Source organism: Ipomoea nil, unplaced genomic scaffold, assembly GCF_001879475.1.
Source record: "Ipomoea nil cultivar Tokyo-kokei standard unplaced genomic scaffold, Asagao_1.1 scaffold0927, whole genome shotgun sequence".
NCBI lineage: Eukaryota > Viridiplantae > Streptophyta > Magnoliopsida > Solanales > Convolvulaceae > Ipomoea > Ipomoea nil.
Genome location: NW_017617355.1, coordinates 792,696 through 798,794, shown reverse-complemented (window position 1 = coordinate 798,794; position 6,099 = coordinate 792,696). Strand labels below are relative to the sequence as shown.

Sequence of the window (6,099 nt, the reverse complement as noted above, 5' to 3'; positions counted from 1 at the left end):
TTCAACAACCCACCCGACCCCTACTACGCTCTCTGTGACTCTCTCATCTCAATCATAATCCAACACTACTACACAGCAGGCCTTTAACGTCGGTTATTTAGAGACTTTAACGTCGGCTAAAAAGCGACGTGTATAGTAAACATACGACATCGGTTAAATAAAAACTGGCGTTGTATTTTTTTTATTTAATTAATACAACTTATAACGTCGTTAGTAGGAAATAACCGACGTTTTATGTAGTTAATTTTTAAAAAAAAATTTAACATAACACGTCGATTTGTAGTTAAAAACCGACGCGTTATGTCATTAAAAAAATAAAAAAAATTATGCCTACAGCCAGAGAACTGTAGCGATGGATTACTGCTAGAACAGTTTCAATTGCTGGAAAGGCAATTAGTTTTTGCCTTCTTTTTCACCTACACTTGCTAACAGAAGAAATTCCATTTACATATAATTTCCTTTGTTGCTAGGAAGATGATGACAAATAACACCAATGAAGCTAGCAAAAGAATTCTGATATACTAATGCAGTTATGCCAAATGTCTTGGGGGCATTTACAACTTCAGAATGATACTTGTCTTGATCCAGATTAAGGATTATTTTTCCCAGTGTCACTGTGCCCTTCATATCTATATGAGTAGTTCAAATTCCTTCAATGAAGAAAGTAGCATATTAACATGGCATCAGCTTCTCAGTCTACTCTAACTTCAAAGGCTAAGATCATAATTTCCAAAACCACATTGAGTTTCCCCACATTTCTATGCATGCAAGCCTAAGATAACAATAGAATTAAGCAGCAGTGTACCACCGATCTCCAAAAGAGCCTTAATTAATCAAAATCAGTATAAGAAACTAAGCATAAAAAAATGAACACCGCAACAGCAATATAATGAACTAACAATTAGTCTTACATGAGAAATACTTTCATGTATGGCAGCTCTCTCACGTAATAACTGATCTCTTGGAGACATGCTCCCTGCCTGCTTAAATAAAAATCTTAGATTAATAAGACAAAACACTTGCATCCATTAGAAAACTTAAAACTCGAAATTACTCACCTTGGAGGTGTTTGGCAATTAGCTGATAGCTGATAGCTGGTTGAGTTAACTGATAACTAATAGCTGATTGTGTTAGTTGGTTTGACCACCTGATTATATTAGCTGGTTATAGAAAAGTGTTTGGTAAATTAGCTGTTTATTTTTAGCTGATTATATGTAAAATGACCTATAAGGTATTGTGTTAATTTTTTAATTCTTTAGTCATATTTACCATTTTTTTTAATTCTTTAGTTACATTTACAATTTTTTATTATTATTATTATTATTATTAAATGTAAGCTGAAACCACCACCGTACTTTTATTATTTATTATTATTATTATTATTATTATTATTATTATTATTAACCATTTGACCAAACCCACACTCATTCAGTCATTTGTAAACCAAAGCCCTACCCGTTTCTTCTACCCCAAATCAGACGCCCAAATCCCTACCCATTTCTTCTGCCCCAAATCAGACACGAAGAGGAGCAGTGGAGATCAATCAAGAAACCCACAGTACATTTGTATTTTCTTCTACACCAAATCAGACGCAAAGAGGAGAAGAGGAGCAGTGGAGGAGGCAAGAATCAGAGGCGAGAGACGGTGGAAAGAAAAAATGGCAAGAATCAGATGGCAACGAAGATGAAGATGAGTCATTAGTCGTTTCCATTGTTGTTGGTGTTTTTTTTTTAAAAAAAAAAAAAATCAGTGATGGGTTGAATATGAAAGAAGCAGTTGCGAGATGAGAAGATGCAGATGGGAAGAAGGGATGCGAATGAGAGAGATGAGATTTCTCAGATTAGGGAGATGATTTACATGGATTGAAATGTCATTTTACAAATAAATTGCAAGCAGCTGATGAAAAAACGCTGCTAACACCAGCGTTTTGTATTTTGGCTGATTGGCCCAATCAGCCATTTACCAAACACTCAAAAATAGCTTATTGACTGGTCAATCAGCTATTTTTAGTCAAATTAGCTAATTTTTGACTGATAAGCCAATAACCAAACACCCCCCTTGTATTCACTAATATCATCTCTTACAGAACTAAGAAGTTCCGCATGTTCCCACATTGAGCTTATATTCCCTTTAATACGTCTAAACTCCTGAATACAATCATGGAGTCAGTACAAGAGAAATGATAACCAGAAACCTTAATATTACTTTAATATTACTACATACGTTTTTCTTTTTCTTCTTCAAATTTGCTAATGTAGATAATAATTATTAAAAAAAAAAAAAAAACAGTAACATGTGGCTAACTTAGCCGTGGAATTCTAGAGGATCAATATAATGAGCTAATGGGAAAGCCTTTGCACAATCAAATCCTACCTGATCTATTAAATATGGGTTTGTGATCACCTAGCCTCTTTTTCTGTATGCTTCACGAACTTCTTCACACGAATTACAACAATTATCATCTGACTGCCAAAAAGAATACAAGTTGATAAAGAGTGATACCTTAAGAATATACACGAATTACCCTCCTTCATGCGCTACTTCATGCACATCATGAATAATCCACACTTATTGTATTCCCACTCTTAAATAAAAAAAAAAAAAAAAAAAGTAATGATGACGAACAGTAGATGCCATATTAAAGAAGCCTTCGCATCTATTTTCACCGGATAGAGAATTTATCACCTTGACAAAATTTTCAATTGTCAACCATTTTGAAATCAACCTTGAAATATTAGTCCCTGACTCCCTGTGGATAAACTAAGAGCAATTTCTTTGCCAGAACAATGAAAACAAGAATATACTAGAGCATGTGCTATGAAAAAAGCAGTGTAAGAATCCAAAAGAAATGTACCCATCAAGCATTATATTAAACATTCTACAAGCACCATAACTGAAAGCAATACATAATATCCGATAATCCAGAATGGCAGAGCCATGTCCCAAATTCAACACTGGATTCAAGTCTAAAAAAATCAGCCACAAACTAAAACATTCTAAAGAAACAACTAGCAATAGGGAATATTATCCTTAAAATTTGAAAGGAGCTTATCGTAATGAGTTACGCAAGAATGTACAGTACTAACCAGAAATGGCTAAAATAACAAATCGGGTTTGATCTTTGAAGGAACAATGGGAAATTGCTGCACATATATCTAATTTTACTCATTACAACCCACAACATCATCTCAGGTACGGACCTATGTACTCAGATCAGATCTGAGATTTATTTTAAGAAAAAAAAAAAACAAAAAAACAAAAAAAAAAAAAAACAAAAAACAAAAAACAAAAAAAACAAAAACAAAAAACAAACAAAACAAAAGAAAGGACAGATCTGAGATTTACCTTTGGTGCGGCGGTGCGGCGGCAGGACGGTGTGTTGTGTGGTGGCTGTGCTGTGGTGAGAAGAAGAGGACGGCGTCGGGGGCAATGGTGACTGTGCTGGCCGGCGTGAAGGGTGCGGTGGTGGCTGCGGTGTGCTGTGCGGTGGCTGTGCTGTGCTGAGAAGAAGAGGACGATGTCGGGGAGTGTGAATAGCTTTTGGCTGTGTGATGAACGGAGATTAAATGTAGGGTTTTAAAAAATATATAAAAATTATACAACGTCGGTTGTTCAACAGTCGACGATGTAGATTAATTATATAAATTAAAAATAAAAATTAATTACCTACGACATCGGCTATTCTATTAGCCGACGTCGTATGTTTATCTTTTTTTTTATTTTTATACTTATAACGTAGGCTATTATCTATTAGCCGACGTTAAATAATTTTTAATTAATTTTATATATTTAATTAATTTTTAACGTCGGTTATATAAATAATCGACGTTAAATGTGAATTCTGTAGTAGTGCAACAATGTAACTTCACTCCACTCCGGAGAAGCTAGGGCAACCAAGAAGAGGTACAACTAACGTTGTTAGCTACTGTTGAATATTGGTGAATAAATCGATATACAAAATATATATAAAATATATATTTGTCCCTAAAAAATAGAATTTAATTTTTAAAAAATTAATTCCAACAAATTTTTGTAAAAAACCAAATATATATATATATATATATATATATATATATATATATATATATATATATATATATATATATATATATATATATATTATTAACCAACTAGGGATTTATTTTATCAAAATAATCCCACCACAACTAGTACGAAACTAGTACAAGGGATTTAATCATTCCGAGATTAATCCCACCACAAAACTAGTACAAGGATTTAACCTTTACAAGATTAATCCCACCACTTGGTGCGAAACCAAGAACAAAAACATAAAACAAGAAACGGGTTTCTAACCTGAGGTTTTAAACCAACGAGAAAGAAGAAGAAGCAGAGCTTGGTACGAAACCAATAACAAAAATATAAAACAAGATACGGGTTTCTAACCTAAGGTTTTAACCCAACGAGAAAGTAGAAGAAGCAGAGGAAGCCCGAGTTTTGTGTACACACACTCTCCTTAAAACCGATTCGCCGCCTCCCGAGAGTGCTAGGAGCGTTATGGCGTCAGTCTCCCAGGATAAAACGGATTACGACTTTGGCGTTCGAGCACTCAAACCAAAAGCTCGGCGAACAAGAACACAAGTTGAGCACTTCGATGTTTTACGGAAGATGTTGGCAGAATTTTCCCTTCGTAGCAAAAGATGAGACTTGAGAGTATATGGAGGGGAAAACCGAAAAGAAGAATTATGAGAGTTTCAATCTAGAATGTTGTGTTCTCACATTCTGCCACCACCATTGTATTCTCAAAATAATCCTCGACTATAGTTTTTTCTCAATTTTGTCCTAAACGACTTTGGTGACTTAATGTAGTCCCAGAGTTTTGTATTTTTTACTCAATTTAGTCCCAGACTTTTGTATTTTTGCTCAATTTAGTCCTCCATTTGTTATTCTGTCTATTTGTTGTTAAATAAATAGGCACTTCAGTAATTTTAATATTAGCATCTCTTTACTCATAGACATGTGAAGTGCGAAATCTTCTTTTTTTTAACGAATTACTCTCATAATCACTCCTAAACCTATGAATATAAAATTTGATTCGTAGGCATGAGAGTAATTCTGGGTGTAATTCGTACAAGAAAGGGGATTTCTAACTTCGCAGGTTGAAAGTAAAGAAAGGTCAATAGTAATATTATTGAATTGTCACTTTATTTAACACTAGTTTGACGGAATAACAAACGGAGGACTAAATTGAGCGAAACACAAAAGTCTGGGACTATATTAGGTCACTAAAGTCATTTAGGACGAAATTGAGAAAAACCACTATAGTCGAGGACAATTTTGGGTATTAACTCATAACATATTCATGGCACAAAAACCACCATTAATCCAATTTAAAATTGAATTAAACGTTTGAAACGGTCATACTTATTATCGAAATAATATAAACGGTCACAAAATTAATATACAATATTAATTCTTACCGACCTTAATAACCCGTGTTCAAAATACCTGAGTGACCGAGAAGTCCATACGTCTAAAATAATTCCAGCACCATCCGAAAGTCTTCCTACCGGAAGGTGCAGTTAAGCACCTGCGGTTCGAAAGATGAAATTAAGCACCTTCGGAACGGAAGATGCAAATTAAGCATCTCCCGGTACACAGCACCATTTGGTGACATAACCAATTAACCGTTAAGGCTAATTAAGCACTATGATTAGTGCTTCCTTAAACACTATAATTAGTGCATTAAAATGGACGTTCAGCACTACGAAAGTGCATCAAATAGCATTTAACAAATGCTAAAATAAAATTTGAACCTAAGTTCAATTTTTGACTTCTCTCAAATAGGTTCATTTTGAGAATTAATTTCTCATTCACCTATTATCCATTTTGAACGTACATTCTTTGTCTCACTACGAAGAACCCGAATCCATTATGACCCGACCCAAATCTGTAGTGGATCTCACATATATTTATACCACAAAATAACCACTCAGAATTTCATTTTATGCTAAAAATTCCAACAATCCCCCACATGTGAGACGTACATTATATCAAATTCTTTGTCTCACTACGAAGAACCCAAATCCATTATGACCCGACCCAAATCTGTAGTGGATCTCACATATATTTATACCACAA

At 34.3% G+C, this 6,099-nt stretch overlaps 1 long non-coding RNA gene across 4 annotated transcripts; it reads right to left on the bottom strand.

Moving 5' to 3' along the window:
- Positions 1-443: 443 nt before the first annotated feature.
- On the bottom strand, positions 444-3,449 carry LOC109179550. Of its 4 annotated transcripts, none has more exons than XR_002053923.1 (5): positions 3,346-3,449; positions 2,374-2,466; positions 1,059-1,160; positions 912-980; positions 444-650 (listed from the first exon to the last, which is right to left on the bottom strand). It is a non-coding gene; the product is annotated as an uncharacterized LOC109179550 (long non-coding RNA). The 4 variants fall into 4 exon arrangements; XR_002053924.1 differs by having other exon boundaries at positions 1,059-1,147; XR_002053925.1 differs by having other exon boundaries at positions 1,059-1,114.
- Positions 3,450-6,099: the final 2,650 nt, after the last annotated feature.